Genomic DNA, 22540 nt, shown 5'->3' with positions numbered 1-22540 from the left:
CTATCAGGCTCGTAGCCAGCCCAAAAATGTAGAGGGGGCCCGGTAGAAGTTAGGGGGGCCCAAGCCAACCATATTATAGTTCATCAAATAGTAACATCAGCAAATCATCATATCTGCTTTTGAATGTTTAAGTATTTTGCTTCTACTTAATTCTATTATCCCCTTTACACACATACTTTAAGTTAACATTCTATAATCTACATGAAAAAAAAACGTGAATTTTATTAAATGGGTACTACTAACCACACGAATTAGAATTAAATTATAAATGTTTTAATAGTTCTACATGTAATACTAACATTAAGATCAAGAACGAGAGATGATCTACTGTGAAATAAGGAAATTCAACTTTACTTAGGCTCTTGTTTAGGATTAACTTGCGAAGTTGTCATTCCGTTTTTATCAAAATTTTGAAAATTTACCTAGAAGAATTTGATAATTTTATTTGCTTGTGTGCTTGATAACATGTAAGTGAAGCGTAATTTATGTGTAATACCTTTTGATAAGCGGTTATAAAGACGGGACTAATTCGCAAGTAGAGGGAACTACTTGTCTCTAGGTTCAGGACGGTTGGATTGTGGATAATTTTCGAGTAAATATGTATGCAAGTGTAGAGGGTCTTTGCGCTGGATGTGAATTGACAGTACTAACATTTGTAAAACATGATGTTATCCGGGCAAGCGGGGCCTCCCAGACCCAGTAGCTTCATATATTTTTTCGAATTTCTCAATAGCCATAAATATTTCGATGACATAAAATTCTGAATTCTTCTATCTTTAGTCGAAGTTAAAGTCATGAACATATCGAGTTGGTAAGGCTAATAGAGTTGGTAAGGCCCCAGTTGCCCGTCTACGTTACAAAAATATCTTGCCCGGACAAGGGTTAATCTTTTGAATATTCATGGCTTAATGAATGAAAGAACAAAGACCACCAACAATCGTTCACGAGTTTCTGCTTGAGATAGGAGAGCTCTGCAAACTTAAGTACGTACTGCAGGGGCGGATCCAGGACCGACTTCTGGGGGGGGGGCGGTGGGTTGTCATACTGCTACTTTTAAGGGCTCCAAACTTTGGGATGGGTTTTATTTATATATATAAAATAAGAAAGTTTCTTCTTCTGGGGGGCATCGCCCCCTCCTGGATCCGCCCCTGTACTAAGGTAAGTGCGAAGTAGACATAACCTAACCTAAGTAACCTAGTAGTGCGTTATCCCGCCTTACTTCGGCTTCTCGCTTCGCTCGTTCTTCCCTCTCAACTCCGCACTCGTGCTCCGCGCGGCCCGCCAGTTTCCCCTTTAGGATAAAAATGGACTTCCACATGTAATTGTGGTTCCTTCCCCGTACTCACACCCTCGAGGTAATGTAACAGAACATAAAATGAGTAAAGTTTAAGTAGAAATTGATGATTGTAGATTTTATTATGGATTTTGTTGAAAATTAGGTGGTCGGATAACTTTGAAGTAATTCCCTTGTTTACAATTACAGTGGTATTTTTTAAATATTTATACTAAGTTCTTGTTTAAAATCTTAAATTAAACTCATTTTATATAAATGAACCACCTGCACACTACACCAAGAAGACACATTCCAAAACAGCTTAAAAAATACTGTAATGTTATTCAAAGCTACACTGAGAAAAAAATGTATGCGGCATACGTAATATCGTAGATTACATTTGTAAATCCTGTAGTTTTTGGACTTAACGTACAGCAAGCGTATAACTGAAAACGCATGTTTTATAATACTTTCTGTATAAGTGCTCCATCCATATATATTTTCCGTATAAAACAATATAGGCGGTCAGGATCTCACATACAAATGGACGTATATAACATATAGCTGACGAAGGTAACATACATATATGTATGTACTGTTAGACATCAAACATCCTGCAACGACATGATGTAACACCTAAGGGCAGTGCCTATGTAGCATACGGATAACGTATGCTCCGTTCTAATTTTTGTAGTAAGCAAGAGTGTTCCGTATATTTGTACAATATACCACTTTCCGGAAAACGGATTTTTCATAATGTAAGTAAAACGCTACACCCATCTAGTATCGAGTAAAATCATCACTGCTTCTTCCATGATGAATTACAACATTATTACGCGTACGTGACTAAAAAATAGTTCCAATTTACAACATTTTTATATGAAAACTAGCTACCTCCACGGAATCCCGCACCCCAGGTACAATACAAAACATTTTGCTACTTAATTTCTCCTCTAAATCTTGCAAATTTTTACTAGTCCTGGCTCCACAACCCGGAATTTAATCCTTAAACTTAAACGTTAAATATGTCCACTTGCTCAGTTACTCATCTAATTAAGGTATTTTAGCTTAACTTTATTCTTCTACGAGAACAAACATATGAAAGTCTTTGCAACCATTACTTTTTCGGTGAATGTTCCACCACAGTTCTTGTTTTACATATCACACCCCAATAACTTGGACCCTACTAGAATCAATCGCCTTTATCGGAACTCGGATCTCTTAATTCAATTCACATCTAATTGTTCCACAGTTAGTCTAAGGTTTGCTGTTGACGAGGATTTTGCAATGCATGTATGTACTACAACTATATAATAGAATAACAATAACCTACCGTCGTTACTGCAATCGACAAAAGATAAACGCTTTGTTCCTGCTCCTGTTTTTATGATTTGGCTTGTAGCAAGCACTTCACACTTCGTCTCCTACCTCCCAGATCGCTATTACAACTGTGGCATGAAGTATTATGAACATATTCCTTCTTTTTTAAAAAATTTGCTTCAATATGTATTATGTCATTTCATATCAAGATTCGAGAAGACTGATAAACTTTACTTTAACTCCTTTAAAATATGTTGAGAAGTGTTCATCAAATAGTTAAAATGGAAAAATTCTTGGAATAATCTCTTTTATATTGCATTTTATTCTTAGTGTTTACACATAGAATTAATCGAGTTTTTTTTTTTCAAGCCTTCCATGAAAATTTTAGGGGGCCAAGAAAAATTTAGGGGGGCCCGGCCCCCTCTTGCCCCCCGTGGATACGGGCCTGTGCCCCAGAGTTGGCGTGGGTCAATGAAAACTTGACCCACGACCCACTGACCCACCACCCACCATGACCCACTCTGACCCACGACCCACCATGACCCACTGTGACCCACCATGACCCACTGTGACCCACCATGACCCACCACCCACGGTGACCCACTCTGACCCACCACCCACGGTGCCCCACACCCACCATGACCCACCACCCACGGTGACCCACTCTGACCCATCACCCACCATGAACTACTCTCATCCACTTTGACCTACTCTGACTCACCAAAATCCATCGTCACCAACTCTGAACACGATCCACGGCCTCTTCTGAACTGACTAAAGAGTTTACACTTGTAATAAAACAAGAGTGCGAAATTATCACTAATCGGAGTTTGAATTTCTAGTCAATCGCTCAAGCACAACTCTGTTACAATAACGGTGGATCTGACCTTTATCATATAAAATGGTAAAGTGTTTGTCAGTGAGGAAATTGAACCAGTTCGGGGTGGGGGGAAATTAGTGTGTGCCTAAAATATACTTGTATTAAGAGAGTATTCTTGCAAGTGTTAATTTCTGAACGCATTCCCCAAGAAACTTCTATTCGAAGGAAAATATCCCTGTACAATATGGAAAAGGTTATGGTTTCTCAGTTCACAGTATTTTTCTCACAAAAAACTTGAAAAATCAGTTTTTCATAGTGTATAAAGGTGGTCTGGTACCCTATGTGAGAGCATTTCCATAAAGCATGCTCATAATTGTAATTTGTGTAATCACTAAAACACCACGTTAAATATAAGTTACAAATATGCATAATTGCAATCATTATGAATATTTATTCAAAGTAGTTTACCTAAAGCAAAGAAGAGACTTACTAAAAATTAGGTACAAAGTTGAATAACACAAATAAGCCATTACTAATACACGTATACATTTTCTATAACTCGTAATTTTCCACCTTAAAACAAATCTGAAATCGGATTTATTTCCTGTTGGTAACTTTTTCGTGGTAAATCGTCCGCAGCGGAATGATGTCCATCCTTCAGCCAAGAAATAAATAGCTCGTATATTTCGAGCTTGTCTAGCGGTGGGTCATTAACATTGATGAGCAACAAGTTAGACAATGAGCACTTAGTCTATTTCTAATATGTCATCTGTAAATGCATAAGGAGAAATCCCCGTTTGCACTCTGTCGTGGAAATTGATAATACTTCTACCCGATTTCTGCAACTTCTCATCGACAATCTACTTGTTAGACTCAAGTCTGATAACGATTTTTCTTGGTCAGGTTTGAAATACTCAGCAAGAAGTATCATCTCTCCATCACCATACAACATCTTTTCCATATCGACCATGTCAGTTGGTAATGTCGACCCATGTAGAACAGAAACTTCATCTACCACACCTTTGATAGGGAATCTTGTGAATAAATTATCAATTAAAGCCTGATAAACTGATGATTTCTTATTTGTTTATAAATTTAATTTTTGTAGTTACACATGAAGGTTTGATACCATTACCAAGTTTCCTCCCCCGTCTAGAAAGCGAAAGGGAACGAGGTTCCTGGAAAGTGTTCAGAGGTGAATGGGAATTTCCCTCCTTCCCCTTCAATTACCACACTGCTGTTTGCCATGTGCCAAATTACGATGAATTTCAATTAAATTATCATAATATAATTATTTCCTTGTTGAATTATCAATACTTTTCAGTGGAAAAAAGGATGAAATTTCAAAGTTCCAAATAGACCAACATAAAGGAAAAAAAGTGTAAAATTTTCCATACAATTATGCGTACAATCCAAACTTAAAAGTTCCGTGTAATTAAGCTTACAGTACAAATTTTATGCCTATTTTTCTCACAACTTTATGGGTTGATTGCCCTGTGCTGTAAGCGCTCCATATAATAAACATAAGCTTCAGCAATTATTATAACAGAAAGCAATGGATATATGAAGCCAAGCACTGTATTTTTTGTTTCTGATTTTTTTTCTTAAATAACATCGATCGTTTTCGATCATTTTTACTAGAGGTGGGCACGAGTCGAGCTGAAACTCGACTCGACTCGAAACTCGACTCGAATTCGAGTCGAGTTTCGAGCCGTGTGAAAGGTTGTTTTCTCAAGTCGAGTTTCGAGCTGAGTTACTGTTTTTGAGATCGAGTTTCGAGTCGAGTCAAGTTTGGTACATGGCTCGCTCGTTTAGCTCGTTTTAGCTCGATTTGAAATCATGGCCTGATTAAACTGTAAAGCGAAAGCCATGAGAAATGTAAGCCGTACTGTGGAATACTTTTAGTGTTGCTCACGAGAGGGGACACTGCTTGCATCTCATCTCGTCTCGATAACGAGAGCACAATAGATTTTTTTTAATAAAAGGACAGCCTCAAATGTCGTGAGCACCAATATATGTATATACTGTAGTTTTTACCATCAAGGATGAGACCTGCACGGTCGTATTTCTGAACCTAAGCAGAAGCCCAACCCGGGTAGTGATGTCAACGGGCTCGGCTCGGTTCAACTGAGCAAACAGCTCGAGCCGGCTCGGTTGGAATGAGCCATCGGCTCGGCTCAATTGAGCCGATGGCCTGAGCCGACTCGTTCGGGATGAGCCACCAAATCGGTTCGGTTCGGCTCAGGTGAGCCATCGGTTTTTGCCGTCTCGGTTAGGTGAGGTGTTGACTCGGTACATTTCTCGGTTCGGCTCGATAGTAGATGAGCTGTGAGCCGAGCCATTCGATCCGTTGACAACCCTAAATACGGGCGGAGCACCGCGGTGATTCAGATAACTGCTAACTCCAGAACAGAAAAAAAAACAGGGTTGCCGGGGTATTTTAAGATGGATATAGGCCTATACATGATGTGTCCCTCTTTAATCAAATTGATGTGGGCATCAATTTATCTCCTGGCATACACCTTTATGCTATAGCCGTGTTGAAGCAGCTCTCACGTTATGAATACTCGTAATTAATTAATTAATACATAAAATTTACCATATTTTCCAATATTTTATCATATATATCTCGAATAACCCCTCCAACCATAATTATCAACATTAAATCTCCTTGTCTTTATATATGTGACTGTGTATAGCTGTGTTGAAATGGCTCCCATTATGAATTATTAATAAAAGGGGTAATTCAAAATTGATCACTTTTCTGAATATCTTATGTGGAGAAATTACTAATTTTTCAGTATTAACATATTGGTTTATTAGTCTGTTTTTCTGTTAGTATCAATCATTATAAAGAATTCTAGTGACAAAAGAAATCATACTTAACTTTAAATTATCTTCATAATACTCTTTAGTAATATTCCTATATTGTCTTTAGCTTTATAATTTTCCTATGGTATTTTTAAATTCCTCATATTTAGAATTTCTTGCGAGAAGAATAATCGTCATCTAGTTTCTACATATTATTATTATTATTATTATTATTATTATTATTATTATTATTATTATTATTATTAACAATATTATAAAAAGCCTATTTCGGATAACAATGTTGTTATTTGTATAATATGGGCAGCTCGTGGAAACATAATTGTATGCCACATTTTCTGACTTTCGAGTAAGTATGAAAAGAAAGTTCTTCATTCCTATGCAATTCGATACAATGACACATACCAAACAAGTTTCCCTTGTGGTTTAATACCAATCCTGTCCACCTAATAACTTAATTTTACCAGAAGTAACAATTATCATGATGTTCGCTAAATCCTCTCGTATCATGGTAAAAACGAAATGAATCTTTAAGTTTTATGTCCCACGGTTTTGCCGGTTAGGCTAAAGGAGACGGTAATGATGAGAGATGAGTGAAATAGTGGAATGAAGAAAGTGTGAGGAAACGGGAGAATCCCGAGAAAACCCACGAGCCCGGTGTTTGTCCACCACAAAGTCCACACGGCGCGAGCTGTGATCGAACTAGGGACCCAAAGCACCGGAGGTGAACGCTCTACTACTGAGCTACCGCCCCCCCCCCCACACACACACACATCATGGTAAATAAAGTAATGACTTCGCTTCTTCATATTTTGTATGGCCGGAAATTCTCTTTTATCTTATTCATTGGAGGCAAACGTTCTTACAGACTGGACTGCAACTGAACACGTGTGGTTTATTGTTCAACAGCCCTGCAACTCTGCAAGTAAACAAGTTACCACCAAACGGGGTCGGAATCTGTAATCAGAGGTCCCTCCCTACAGAGGTTCAGACTTTTCTTTACTGAATAGTTTTAAGCTCTTTCCTTTTTTATAGGAGGCAATAAAAATAGGAGAAGAACAATATTACTTTTCTGCATCAGTGTGTCATTTATTTGAGCAAAGCTATGGTAGTCAAAATTTGCAGACACTCCTCAAATAACAGGAAGAATCGCACTGCTATTTACAAAGGCAATCGGAAAAACAAGTTCATTTCTCTGCTTTCACAAAAATATTTACATGTGTGACACTTTGCGTGCTGAAATTAATAATAATAATAATAATAATAATAATAATAATAATAATAATAATAATAATAATAATAATAATAATAATAAGAAGAAGAAGAAGAAGAAGAAGAAGAAGTAGTAGTAGTAGTGTCATTGATAATAATTGTATTGTGTATGTATAATACTTGAAGAGAGTACTTGAACTACACACACGATAGGCTCGATTTGGCTCAACTCGAAACTCGAACCAAATTCGAGTCGAGTTTCGTGTCGAGTTGGAGGAAATTTTTCGAGCCGAGTTCTCGAGTCGAGATCAAACATGTCTGTTTCGAATCGAGTCGAGTTTCAAAGAAAACTCGCTCGAACTTGCTCGTGCCCATCCCTAAGTTTTACAAACCAACTCACTACCAATTTTCCATATATAGAAAAGTGCCCCTCCCCCACATAAAGGAGAATTTTAAAAATGCTAGGACACATTCTGTTTATTTTCAATAAAGAGTTAATACACTGAATTTCAGCTCCGTAAGTTTAACGGGTTGCGACATACTCATTTTTTTTACGCAAAAATTTGAATCCTCACTACCTCCTTAGGATATTATGCATTATAATAAAAGCAATATAACATCCCAATTTGGATTAAGGCCGAACTATATATCAAAAGTAATTTCATTTGACTTGGCAATTTGACCGTGATGATCAGGCACACATAGTTACATGCATTTTTTTTATATATATTACAGTGATTCAAAAATGTATTTTTTTTTCAGTAGTTAGCTCTAAAAACTCACAGGTCTCGAAAGCCAAGTTGTAGTGTAAGTCCTATTGCTATTATTACAATTAAAAATATCAATATCCAAAAGTGCCTTAAGTTCTTTTTTCACTTGGTTAGATATACTCACCTCAGGTAGGTAGACAGAAACAAGTGGAAAAGAAAGGGAAATGAAGGTCTTGAAAGTAAAACAGAGACAAATTTACCAGTCTTCAGAAGATACTGTCTACAATGCAGTGAGCAGAGAGGGTCGGTAGACCATACTGAGTCGGTGGGTCGCAGTGGGTCACGGTGGGTGGTGGGTCGCAGTGGGTCATGGTGGGTGGTGGGTCACAGTGGGTCATGGTGGGTGGTGGGTCGCAGTGGGTCACGGTGGGTGGTGGGTCACAGTGGGTCATGGTGGATGGTGGGTCGCAGTGAGTCACGGTGGGTGGTGGGTCACAGTGGGTCATGGTGGGGTGGGTCGCAGTAGGTCACGGTGGGTGGTGGGTCACAGTGGGTCACATGCTGTTGACCCACGACCCACTGACCCACTCAGAAAACTTGACCCATTTGACCCACTGACCCACTCCAACTCTGTTACAGACAGGTTTGACATATATTTTTATGCCATACCTTTTCCTTCGGGCTCTGTGTGTAATATGTTGCCTCACCTTCACAGTTTTGCTTATTCTATGTAATATCTGTATAAAATGTCCTTTTTTGGCTTCAGTTTTAAAAATTATAATTTTACATATCATCTGCAATACCTCTCAGACTTCGATTCAACTGTTGTCAAATTCTATGATTTAGGAGGAGTACCTTTGACGCAGGTGGTAAAGTTCTTTTGTCAAATTAATATGATCACAGTAGATGCTTACAAAAATCCAGGGTGTTTGAAAACTATTGAGCGGTAGTGTATATTAAAGTTATATATATGGCTCCCACATTTTCAGACTAAAAAGCAGAGACACCCTTTGAAAACCCGCAGAATATTCTTAGTTATGTACTTGAGTGAGAGATTATTCCCATTCGTTGAGTATCGATTACTGTTAAAAGCGGTATTTTTAAAATATCGGACCAACAATATTAACTTTATTATTGTTTTGGAGAAAAATCCGTTTTATTGTTTTTGATACTATAGTATGGTATTTTGAACAAGTTTGTGGATGGTGTAAATCTGGGACTATCTCGGCTTTACTACTTTAAAAGTAGTGTAAATCTTTACTATATTTACCTTCCATTATTAATGAAAATAATCCTAATAATCCACGTCTAGTTGCAAGAATAAGTTAAAACAATTACAAAGTTTAAACTCCGAACACTATAATCACCTGTTGAAGAATGACTGCGATAAGTCCCAGCCAGTGGCTAATTTAGGCATCTTGCAACACTAGACAATTTATGGCCGAAGACTCCTCATCCGCCATTACACCACTAATTACGTGATAAGCTGTCCGCTAATGAAATTGTCCCAAATGTTGTTTTTCCTTTGTGACCACTTTGAGTTCTGTGGGCCTACGTAGTTTACCCTGTTTTACTAGTCGGAAATCCGACGCTGGTACCAGTGAGAAACCAGAAAACTCGGCTTGCTACTGCTCATTCAAATTCCCATCATCTTCAAACTTGTTCCCGAGTTTAATACGCGTAATATCTAAATGTTCATGTTTTAGAATTCTCCGGCACTAGCTCAGTGAATTGTATAGTGGAAATTGGAATACAGGGGTACACTTCTAAGTACTAATTGAGCATTCATTTCGTCAGTACCAAAGGCTTGTAAAGTATAGATATTTAGATAGAGCGAATACTTGTCCCTGTGTAATTCCTTGATTTGCTGGTGGTAGGCTCCATAGGTTTCAAACTAGAGAGTTTTAAAAAGTGATTTTTCCCATTTTCGCTGATGTACTATACCGAAAGAAGGGCTTTTTCGATTTATGTTTATTATAACTTTTTCTTTCATTTAACATAAGGAGTCACTTCCAGGAGTTTGATAGTGCTATTTTCTTGTATCCCTCGTTATTGGTCTAGTGGCTAGTATGTGTGCTTGTTGTACACATAGTTCTGGGTTCCACTCCCCGTGAGAGAACACAAAATTAATTTTACAATCATTCACTTAATCACCAGTCTCTTTCAGCCTAAAGGGCTTAATCATGGGACATTAAACTAAAATTTATCTTCATTTCAAGTAGGATATATGGATGGTACCGAGTCCGATACTAGTCTCGATCTCGTCTCGGACTCGGTACCATCCCTAATTATAGGCCTTATATCTGGAGAACTACATAGCGTGGCCAAACTTAAACTATCAGTGAACTCAATATGATGTCCTTATTTCGTAAAAAAAAAAAAAAAAAGAAAAAAAAAAAAGAAAGAAAGAAAGAAAAAACCCGAAACTCGATTTAGAGGGTCCGATCAAAAATTTTGTGACCCCTGATCCAAAAACTAATTATTGGCCAAGATCGCAATGTTTTGACGCATTTTTTATCATTCCCAAAGCTCTTGGTCAAAATCGCAAACTTTAGATCCATTCTTTTGGGTCATTCCTAAAATTATTGTTTGTGTAGATAAGATACGTCTACTTTCAAACAAGTTCAGCAAATTCGATCCCGATTTAAGCAATGTTCCGGAAGTTTCCGGAAACCGTCTCTAGTACCATTAGATGTGCCTTCATATTGTATCTTGGAAACTTATTAAGAAGAACGTTTCTATCTTTTACCATTCTTTTAAAATCGAAGAAAAGTACTTTTGGTCATATACTCAAATGTTAAATTCAACATGCGATAACTTTCGAAAGCGTTGACTCAGCTTGATGATTAAAGTATATTTTTCTTCAGTGAAAAGCTGCATTGGTTAGTTGATGTCAACTTTCTGTACAGCTGTGGAGGGTTTTCAGTGGAAAATGGAAATGACTCTCTCCAAGAATTCTAAAGGAGAGATTTAGGTAATTGGCGTTATATGTTCCCTGTGGCCCCATGTCGGTTGTGCTGGGGCGTGTGCATCTGCGATTTCTGTTGCTAAACTATTTGATTCTTTTACTTATCTTCATATACATACAGTAGCGTAGCAATAAGGTAGGCAGGGTAGGCGTTGCCTACGGGCGCAGGACGTTTTGATATATTATTGGGCGTCCAGGTTTTTAATAAAAAAAAGAAGCAAATTATATAAATGGAGCCCCACAGTTTCGCGGTGTTCGTTTCCGAACATGGCAAAAATAAAAATTCCTGCTCACTTCGTTCACAGTCTATTATATTATAATGGCTTATAATAATATTTCTTAACATTATATTATAATACGATGCATATTGTAAAGTAAATATTTCATGTTTTTAATGCATTTTTACTAATTTATATTTTTCAAAATCACAAACAAAATGAGGGGCCGGTCTGGGGCAGTTTCCTCTATAATTACTAAGTTTTTCAATATGACACTAACAGTACGACAAGATGAAATACGATTAGTAAGATACAGCCCAAAATTATGATTAACTCTAAACCTTATATCTGTATCTGTCTATCTATATCTATATCTATCTAATATATATAAGCGTTTTATTTATGCGGTATTGCATCGTAGTTTGCTACAAGAAAAATCCTAGAAATGCGATGCAAACAAAAAAAATTGTATCGCTAAATGCGATGCATTTGTGAATATACGGTAATTTATTACCGAAGTGGGTTATTTTTACAATACCTAAAGGTTTCCAAGAACACTAATCACTGAGCTTTAATAATTACATCGTTACCCGACGTTTACCTTTATGTGTTTGTTAGCTCTCAAGAATACAATCTACTACATACTACGAACCAAATTATTGGAAACAGATCGCAGAACTGATGACAGAGACCATATCCTCTTCGACGCTTTATTCTATCTGTAGAGAAAGTGCTCAATCGACTTTCCAAATACAAGACTCGAGCTTACTTTTCAAAAATTAGATTACTAGCTAAAATGTGGGATCTTAGCGGTACTTTTTCTGCCCTCTTATTTTTTTATGTTTGTTTCATGGTATTGGCGAAGAAATATGCATTTCTTTTGCTATGCCCATTTATTTTACATTGAAGTTGCGAAAAAAAAATAGTTTTCGTTTAAAATGTTTAAAATATGGAAAACGTATTGGACCCGAGTAGCAGTTGGCTACAATTAGAAACTGGACTTCATTTGAAATAAATTATTTTATGTTATAGTAAAAAAAAGAAGTTTACTTCGTGGTGCGTAATTCCAATTACCCGTTTCTTCAAGTCATTACGGATTCACAACGCAATTTACAAAACTTTATATGGACACATTCAAAAACAGCTACCAGCTTAAGCAATCGGTACAATGTCAAAGTTTAAACTTTAAAAATATAATTGCCGTTATTTTTTCCTTACTTTGCTTTTCATTTTCATATTTGTTTGTGATGCATAGTAAATATTTGCTATTTCACTGTATGAAATAATAATAATATATTTTTCTTAGCTACCGAGAGTGCGATACAAAACTTACAAATTGCGTTGCAAACTTATTTGCTACGCAAAAGTGAAAATCTAAAAAACAAAACAAAAAACGCTAATATATACCTATGCATATATATATATATATATATATATATATATATATATATATATATATATATATATATATATATATATATATATATATATAGAGAGAGAGAGAGAGAGAGAGAGAGAGAGAGAGAGAGAGGGGGGGGGGAGGGAGGGAGAGAGAAAAGACTCTAAAAGCCAGAACACCTTACGAAAAATTGTAGAATAGTCATAGTTATGTACGTGCATTTTGCCGCAATATGCACTCACCAAAAGTGAGTGACGAAGAATGGAGGGTTCGTTGAGTATCGATTACTTATAAAAGTTGTATTTTGTAAATATCGCAGCAATAATATTAACTTATGTTTTGGAGGAAAGCCTGGACATTTGGAGGTTTCGAACAAGTTTGAGGGGAGGGGGAGCAGATGGTGTGTAAATCCGGGACAGTCTCGGCAGACCTACGTCTGTGAACCCTAGACATGTATGAATGGATAGCATCGAAATGAAGAAAAAATTACATGCTTGAGAGCAAATTTTCATACACACATGTAGTTTTCAAGAAAATCAATAAATTAATTTTTATGGCAGTAAAAAGTAAGTCGTTCTTTACTAATCGTATGCAACTGATATTGTTTAATGTTTGATTTATTCTAACAGTTTCCAGGGCTGACTCTAAGCAATTTGCCGCCCCCTTTCTCCAGAAAGAATAAATCTTAAAAACCATAATTTTAAGTACGCTACCCCATCATAAACAACGAAGGGGAGGGAAACAGCACCCGCACTGAGAAAGGACTAAATACAATCTCGTTGTGTCTGGTTTTTCTTTTCTTTCTTTCTTTAAAAAACAATCTATTATGTTAGTGAAAGATAAAGCAAACACATCTGCAGAGAAAAGATGATAATCCTTTTTATGGAATTCAATATAGAGGTTCAATCTCAATATATCAGTTTGTAATTCCAGTGCAACTAGCTCCTTTATCTTTATTTCTTGATTTTCCTTTTACATCTGTTTTCATAAAGAAAACTTGTTTCCGCCCTCAATGATAAGGAACTTGTTTGTTGAAAAAACAAGACTCTGTAGTTTTCATATCAAAACTATGATAACTAACTAAATGGAACAGGTGTACGCTACTGTTCGAGAATTGAGTTATTGTATTCGACAACAATCAAGCAATTCATATTGTTGGAATTTGTTTGACCATTTGCGTTAGTACTGTCCATGAGAACTAATGCGACCTAAACATGATTTATGAATGTAGTATTCAAATAGATGGTCAGCTTAGTAAAGTTAACCACCGTCATTATGAAGTCTGTTTTCAACCAGAAATATCAATTTTAAATAGTATAGTTACGGCCATGGGCGGCGATTAGGGGGGGCAAAGGGGGGCAGTTGCCCCCGCACTTTTTTTAAGTAACCAATTAATGTATATAGTTTCATTTGGAAATATAACGATTTTGTATGTGTTACTGATTAATAGGAAAAAATGCTACCATATAATATTTGCTGTTGCGTGAATACGTATTGGTTGTCTTCCCGTGGAGTAAAGAAAGCTACAGTAATTGCGTTTTAATCGCCACAGAAAATAACCCCAAAAAATAACCTATTGGAGCACAATTTCAGCATACTTTCATTTCTTCTTACAAGGGCTCGATATGTTAGTGAGCCGCTTTGAAGCTAATCGAAAGAACATTATGCAAAAAAGTAGGGCCTATTTCACAAGTTATTCTTTAATTGCACAAAAATTGACAGTTCCTAAAATGTCTTTTCTTCTTTCTAAAGTAAGAAATATCGATTAAAAAGAGCGTGATAAGAAACAACTTCTACCTTTTCCATTGTTTTGTAGTGTAATATACGAGTGAAGTGTTGTGTTTAAGGATGTACGAGTGTATATACAATAAAATTTAGTAAATTGAACATAATTCTAGGTTTTAAGTTTATTTTGTATAACTGAAGTGTGGATTGTAAGTATTGTTGTGTTTTGATGTGTTCCAAGAAAGTGAAATCTGCACCTAATGGCAACGAACATATTTCAAGAAGTTGCAAAAGCAAATATTTCTTTAAATGTCGTAGCATATGCTTGTAGTATTTACTGTCTTTCATTTTCTAAGAGTAATAACATACATTTAATATCATGTTTGGAATTAAATATTAAGTTTTTCATTAATCCTCAGTTTCAATATAACTTTTGCAAAACAAGCATCATTATTCATTACTATGATTAATATTATCCTTTCTATATATTTGTTTTGCAAATTTGTTAAATAATCTGATCACACAATTTTCCAGACAGAATTTTAAGATGTTCATGAGCAAGGAATCAAATCTCTTCTTACACTTTCGTTGTTTAAGAGTCTACTTGCGTTGTTCTTCTCAATTTACTTAATAAACTATTATATACGATATACGGTATTTTAACTGAAAATATAGTATCCTATTAGTTATACAACCTTTCGTCAAACAAAATGTTAGAAACAACCAGGAAAACTAACATTTATATATAAATATTCAGATCATGTCTTGCCCCCTCACTTTTAACGTCCAACCGCCGCCACTGGTTACGGCAGATTTTGCCACCCCGTGCAAATGCATGTGTTGCACATATGGTAGAGCCAGCCCTGGCAGTATCAGACGTATTCCTAAAAGTAACGCACATAGTCCTACTACGTGTAATAATAATAATAAAAACGGAATATACGTGTAATGTTATGAAATGTAAAATAATGAAAAATTTAAAAAGAAAATAGTAATTTTGTAATACAAGAAAGACAATTTAATATAAATACCTTTTATTTTAAAGTGACACTAGCTTCGCTTCCAGCGTCAGATGCTCATTGTATGATCCCGAGGCAATTTTCTGTTTTAAGGAGATGCGAAGAACAAAACTTACATTACACTAACACTAACACACTTCATTTATGGTGTTCTCATTATTACACACTAGCACACACTCATCATCACTGTAAACCAGAAATTATCCTTCATATAATTATACAAGTATGTGAACCAAATGAAAGCACACAATTCAAGGGTTTTCGTGACTGTTTTCTGGAGTAAACGACCTAATTGCTTCTTCGGGTTACATTTTGCCAGTATCTTAAAAGCTTATCGTTATTTAAAAAAAAGAAAGGAAGAAAAAAGAATAAAAATAGCGCAATATAGCATTTGGTGTGTGTTGAACTTAATGCGCAGGGTGAAACGAAGGCTGATGTAAGATAAAACCCGACAAAAACAATAACAAAAAAAGCTGCGAATTACTCCAAAATGATGACGCACCCAATCAACTGACTGGTATCTTCTGCTGGTAGGAGTTTATTAGAGCTTACGGGTCCCTAACAAGAAATGTCCGGTTTCTCCTCTTTCCCCTTGCTCATCCCACTGACCATTTGAGACACACACACATGCACATAATCGGCAAACGCAAGTTCAACGGACAAACACATTAAACTCTGGAGAGCCCAAATCATCCGCGACCAACTGTTGCAATTTTTAGTTTTATCTACAAGACTTTTCTGTTTTACAACATAGACATGGTTAACCAGCAGGGTAACTTAGAATATAAGTTACATACAAAGGAACATTTTGTCCTAACTGCATTATGAAGCACAAAAAACAAAAGTTTAAACAACTTTAGTCACGAATACATTACAGGAATTGAATGCAAACATTCTCGTAAAGTTTTAATAATAATTTTCTCTCTCTTTAGACATTGGTTTTAGGTTAAGAGAATTTAGATATACAATCTTACTTCTATTCATTTTTATGACTCTATCTATATATATGATTGAGGAATGCTTATGCAAAGATAACTGCTATCGCGAATACTGTGACTGACGTTTTGTCGAAAATATCTTCGTTAAAATGTTCATACAAGGTGTTTCAAAACAACACCAACAACGTTTGGGTGGTGATTCCTGACACTAAGATAAGATTATATATATAGGCGCGGATCCAAGGAGAGCTGTATCCCTCCTCCCCTTTTGATGCTGAGGTATACACTGGATGAAATGGCTTTAATCCTGCTTTACACTGGATAAAGCTGCGAACTATGGTTTATCCCCTCCCTGGATTATATCCTGGATCCGCCACTATTGTATATATATATAGGCCAACATGCGTGCACAAATAATTCCTTTCGGCGGTATGACTAGTCGAAAATTTGTCAAAAAAAAATGCTAAAATAACCATTATATGAGAACAAAATGTCGGAACGAAGTTTTATAAAAGGGAAAATTCATTATTTTTAGCTATAGTTTCCATTAATGGACAACACACACTGTGGTGCAGGAGCGTGCGCAAGGTTGACTCCAAAGAAACGGAAAAAAATCCTGGGACATTTTATCGAACGTTGACTGAGGAAAATTAACAATTAAATACAATATTCCAACGAACTTCGCGAAATGATTTCACCAAAGTTGTAATGAGCGAAGCTATAGCAAGGTGATGTAGATAGAGTTGTTAACTCACGAAGGAAAAACACGCTGAATCACAGTGTCTGCAAAAGATGAGAAGAAAATTTTTGTTCTTTATGACTGATTTTTATTGTTGAACTCTGTAGCTATATTTGCCTTATGAAGGTACATGTTTTAAATGATTTATTTATCGGAAACTTATAAGTAGAAAATGTATTTAAACAAAATATTGTTCTATAAAAAGTAATAGTATAAAAGGATAAGCTTTAAAATAATTGACTATAATTTAGTTTAATATTTTGAATCATTACGTACATATACACATTCATAAGTTAATAGTTTTTGTATTTTGTCATAGAAACGAAAGCATAAATAACAAATCTAACAAGTACTGTGCTCTAAAGTTTTATAAGGAAACTAAGTTGCTTTTTTCTCTTTTTCGCACGGAGGGAACAGCTTTATGAAAAATGTTTAAACTCCTTTTCCCATTTAGATATACATTTCAACGAAAATGTAATTATTAAAGCCCAAAAGATGCTCTATTTTTTTTTTACGTATATTTCGAACTTCCCTACCCCCATGTGTCATAACAAAAACCTTGAGGTAGGAATTATATTCCAAAATTCATTTCAAACGGGTTAGAAGTTTACCATGATGTGATTACAAACAACAGACCACGTCTAGACCAATGTGGCGATAAAATAGTATAAGTTCGGCAGAGATGGCCCTGTTGGGTGAGATGAACCAGGGTTATAATTCGTAAACCATGAATCAGAGTCCAGCATCAATATGCGCGGACGTATCCCACACACTATGTGTTATCCTGAAGCAGAAGTTCACACATTTCTTCACTAGACGATATTTTTTTATTTCAGATAGGTCAAAACTTTTACCATTGAAAGCAAACTTCAACGTTCTTGTTGTAGATTTTTTCGCTTTTGTTTTTTACGAGCACATTTCATCATAAAAGAATGTGTTAATGAAAACAATGAAGTTTCCCGCGTTCAAAAACTACAACAAGTAAACTTCGCTTCTTATCTTTCCTTCTCGGGATAGATGAACCGCTATCACTGTGGGAGAGATGGACCACTAGAAAAGTGGTCCGTCTATCCCTTACGCTATATGATACTAGTTTTAAAGTGCAAGCCTAAATGTCAAGAAATAGTGGAATTTTCTGTTTTTGAAATAATTGATAAATTCACTTTAGGCTTCGTGTTACATTTTAAATAATGGAATGGGATATTTGTACTCTACGAACTCAATGTATATTCCCTGCGCTTTATATACAGTATGGCGCTAAATTCGTTGTACAAAATCAAAGGAGTGATTCCTGAGAGTAAAACAAACAAAAAAGTTCCAATAAACATAGGGCGAAAACCGCGTCGTTTACGTGTTATTGGCTGCCGAAAGCGTGGGAAAACAAACTTTAGAGTTAAATATTTCACTAACTACTGAGTGTAGACGTGATGCGTCATGATATCGTCAAAGGATCCTTACCTGTTCTATCCAAATTTGCAATTTTCAGATTTGTGCAATGGCGGCGCAAGGGATTCTCCAAAGGATGGATTCCCGGACATTTTATGACGTAATTTGAGTGGAGAAGAGCATGTAAAGGACGCCTCACTGCCTGGAAATAATACTACGTGGCGGGTCGATTATCATACACGCAGATTACAAGATGGCGGATGAGGTAATAATCATTGTGCGTGATTGCAAACCTCCTCAAAAAAGTACTAGTAAAAACGTTGTATAAGAATTTACTGGAAATGTCACGTGAGTACAATGAAAAAAATACGTACAACACAAACCGATGGGTAACAGAAAATAAAGAAATTCCGATTGCTGATCTGCTCGTATTAATAATATCACAACGCTTTTAATGACAATCTCTTACTAATACTACTGTCATTTAGTTTGTTTTTCGTAGGGTATATACTCGTCTGTCATTCTCTCCAGTATCTTTTTCGGCCCCTTCGTGGCTCAGCGGTTAGCGTATGCGACTTTTCCATAGGAGACCCGAGTTCGATTCCCGGCGGGAGCTCATGTGGTTCGCATTCCATGTTAATCAGTTTGTCCAGTGGCTACGCGAACGGCATGCTAATACACTTCACTTCATGTCTCTTGTTCTTTTCACAGATGAAGCTACGTTTTCCCGTGATGGAGTGCTCAATACTCACAATCAACATTTGTGATCTGAGGCAAACCCACACGGAATATAAACTCTTGCCTATTAGGAACGGTGTTCTGTGAGTGTGTGGGCAGGAATCGTTGAATATTATCTCATTTGACTGTACCTACTACCACAAGGCTTGAACGGGGGCGAGTATCACATATTATAGGGAGAGGTTCTGCCTGAACTATTAGAGATTGTGGTACTGGCTGTTCGTCGGAACATGTGATTAGCTCGACGGCGCTAAAGCACATTTCGCTGCAGATATGAGAAATTTTCTCAACGCATTCCGAATAATGGATCAGCGGAGAAGGACTAGTGTTTTGGTCACCTCGCTCACCAGACCTTAACCCCTTAGCTTTCTTTTTCTGGGGCCATATGAAACAACTAGTCTAAGCAACGCCGGTACAATCAGAGGAGGATTTGGTTTCTCGGATTTTTGGTGCTACCTGGATCATTAGGGAAATGCCAGGAGTGTATCAACGCGTCCGCCGGTCCCTTCGCCGCTGCTGCAACCTTAGCAATGAAGTGGCGGGTCGAAACATTGAACACTTTTGTAGTGACAGTTCTTACAACCATCCTCTTTTCATTTCAACAAAGACTCTTCTCTGTACCTTGCTCCCTACAACTCTCTTCAATACGCAGTCCTGTTATACGATTTGGGACCAGAAACATCAGCCTCCGTTACAAAAAATATCGCAAGAGCAACGAATATTTTTTCTACATCCGTCAGTTTAAAACATTGATTCAAAAAAATAACGTACGGTAGTCGCATTTATGTGATATACTGATCAAAATTAATGTGCTCAAAAAGTTATTATTATTATTATTATTATTATTATTATTATTATTATTATTATTATTATTATTATTATTATTATTATTATTATTATTATTATTATTATTATTACATGTTCTTTAGTTGTCTTTTAATAGTAGTTCTTGTTCAATTCCTGTAGTAGTAAAGTTGGAAGTGTTCTCAAAAGAGTTGCGATATCCATTAATATGAGCAGATCAGCAATCGGAATTTATTTTCTGTTACCTATCGGTTTGTGTTGTACATATTTTTTACATTGTACTCACGTGACGTTTCCAGTAAATTCCTGTACAGTCAGCGACAATAATAAGTGGAGGTTGGATACATAAGAAATGATAGCTTTTTCCAGTAGCAGAATAGTTTCACTGTATGTCTGATAGTTGGACAACCAAAATGACAGCAAATACATGCCCGAAAACATAACATGCCAGGATATTCCTCCATTTGGAGGAAAAAGTATTACTATCTGAGAGCATCAATTAGAGAAACAACCACGAGATAAATCTGCACAAATTCCATTCACTTTAAGATCAAAGAGATAGGAATTAATGCAAAGGAAACGAGGTGAGGTGATTTTGAGTTTTACGTCCCGTTCAGCAGCGAGGCTATTTGTGACGTGGACCTACCGATTAACGTGGAATCCGAACCACATGAGCTCCCGCCGGGAATCGAACCCGGGTCTCCCACGCCAAAGGCGCGTACGCTAACCGCTTAGCCACGAAGGAGCTCGCAAAGGAAACCAAAAGAATAATACGTATCATGCAGAGACCGAAAAAGTATGGAAAACTAAACAAAATGAGAAAAGAAGGAAAGAGGGAAAGGAAAGAGCAAAACACATAGGAATAAATTAAATTTTAACACTTAAGGATAAACAGTGTCCGTCTTTACTCCTGCCCCCTGTATCCGTCCTGGTTTTTCTCCCTTCATAGGATAAATCTCATTCAGCATCAAACGCGAACATCATTTATAGTGTTTAATTCCTTGAAAAAAGTTAACTGAGTCCAGGCCGAGACTCGAACCCCGGACCTTTAGAATGACAGTCAGCCGCTGTAATCACATACCTACACAGGCTCTATCTACTGCGTTTATAAACCAGCCATTACCCGCGCTGTTATCAAACGTCTTAAAACAGTCATTGTCGGGAGATACCCCAGTTACACTTGAAGTTTGAATCTTATTTACGGCCTTTAGCCATCTACGGCAACAGGCCCCATGTTTTCATTAAAAGCATTTGTTCTGTAGATTAAAATCAAGAATAACTTAATCTATACTCTTACTTACTGTTGTCAACGTATATATATATATATTAGGGTGGAGCGAAAAAAAAATTTCGAAATGCGAATTTGGATAGGGGGCAAAAGTTGCGTCATATCATAATACTTTACCATAGAAAATTTCAGCTCTCTGAAATAATTTTTAGCCGGGGCGCAAAGGGCCTTAAGATTGAGATTTTGTAAATCAATTTCCATTTACTACGTAACTATTTGGCAGATCTTCACTGGAAGCAGACTGTAAGTTTTAGTGTAGATAGAGTGCAAAAGATGCATCCTGTATCAGTACATAACAACAAGAACTTTTAATTCAGTAAAATTATTTTCAGCCGGGGCGCAGTGGCCCTGAAATTTGGGAATAATTAGACGAAAAGTGATCAACTATAAGCAATTTGCTAGTTTGCCATTTTTCTGGTATAATGAACTTGTTAGCAGTATTAAGTCACTAGTATAATAGTGATGGGTTTATTATCTACCATTGTATTACAGCCTAACATCTGGTGTTTTTGTTTTGTGATATAAAGAAGAAAGATGGCAAAATCAACCAGGTAGAATATGTTAAAAGCATAAGAGATGTTTCGTAGTGCCAAAGGTCGCGACTGGAGAACGCTTCCAACTTATGAAGACGTTATGGCATGTTATTTATTTACGCGTCAGCAGATGAAAGGGGCGAAAGTAAAGAACCAGCAGAGAATTTGGTTTCCACGAAGGTAGCAGAAAAGGTGGAAGACATTTGGTAACGTGTTTCAATTCCTGTTTCGCTCGGCCGTGTATCAATAGTGAACAACAGTTACCACAGGAAACTGATTTTTTTTTAAATTGACAGTAAGAGGGAGCATGAAAGAAGAAATAAATTTCAAGAATTGAAGAAGCAGGGCAATTTGATATAGCAGCTTGCAAGTGTTTAGATTTTACGGTGTGTCGTTGTACAGAACACTCAAAATGCCTGAATCGGACTGTTTTTTTTTTCAGACCAAAGGATAAGTAGAAATATGGTAATCGGTGATATTGATGTTACTTGGACAAAGAAAAGAGAAGAAAGGAAAGCCAAAAAGCAACTTGCGGTCAAACTTTCAACCAAAACAGTACCAGTTACATTATTGAATTTTTACACTCCTCGTCATCTTTGGAAACAAGAAACGAAGGCAATA

At 36.5% G+C, this 22540-nt stretch overlaps 1 protein-coding gene across 1 annotated transcript in view; it reads right to left on the bottom strand.

Annotated features, from left to right (window-relative positions):
* LOC145684656 (solute carrier family 22 member 2-like) overlaps positions 1–15965 on the bottom strand; it is a 68810-nt gene extending 52845 nt beyond the window's left edge. The window contains exon 1 of the mRNA XM_081757048.1: positions 15506–15965. The gene's annotated coding sequence lies outside the window, so the exon portion shown is untranslated. The remainder of the gene's footprint in view (positions 1–15505) is intronic.
* Positions 15966–22540: the final 6575 nt, after the last annotated feature.

This window comes from Thermobia domestica, chromosome 5, assembly GCF_964235325.1.
Source record: "Thermobia domestica chromosome 5, izTheDome1.hap1.1, whole genome shotgun sequence".
Taxonomy (NCBI): domain Eukaryota; kingdom Metazoa; phylum Arthropoda; class Insecta; order Zygentoma; family Lepismatidae; genus Thermobia; species Thermobia domestica.
This window is presented reverse-complemented; position numbering and strand designations above follow the sequence as displayed.